General features: G+C 51.2%; 1 protein-coding gene across 2 annotated transcripts in view; it reads right to left on the bottom strand.

Moving 5' to 3' along the window:
* arhgef2 (rho/rac guanine nucleotide exchange factor (GEF) 2) overlaps positions 1–502 on the bottom strand; it is a 33170-nt gene that overhangs the window by 12608 nt on the left and 20060 nt on the right. The window lies entirely within an intron of this gene.

Raw genomic sequence — 502 nt, forward strand, 5'->3', positions numbered from 1 at the left:
CTGGGCCCCATTCGAACTCGTATATAAACTGGGCCGCACTGGAACTCGTCTGCAGACGTATATAAACTGGGCCCCACTGGAACTCGTCTGCAGACGTATATAAACTGGGCCCCACTGGAACTTGTATATAAACTGGGCCCCACTGGAACGCGTATATAAACTGGGCCCCACTGGAACTCGTCTGCAGACATATATAAACTGGGCCCCACTGGAACTCGTATATAAACTGGGCGGCACTGGAACTCATCTGCAGACGTATATAAACTGGGCCGCACTGGAACTCGTCTGCAGACGTATATAAACTGGGCCCCACTGGAACTCGTATATAAACTGGGCCGCACTGGAACTCGTCTGCAGACGTATATAAACTGGGCCCCACTGGAACTCGTATATAAACTGGGCCGCACTGGAACTCGTCTGCAGACGTATATAAACTGGGCCCCACTGGAACTCGTCTATAAACTGGGCCGCACTGGAACTCGTCTGCAGACGTATATAAACT

This window comes from Micropterus dolomieu, linkage group LG03, assembly GCF_021292245.1.
Source record: "Micropterus dolomieu isolate WLL.071019.BEF.003 ecotype Adirondacks linkage group LG03, ASM2129224v1, whole genome shotgun sequence".
Lineage (NCBI taxonomy): Eukaryota > Metazoa > Chordata > Actinopteri > Centrarchiformes > Centrarchidae > Micropterus > Micropterus dolomieu.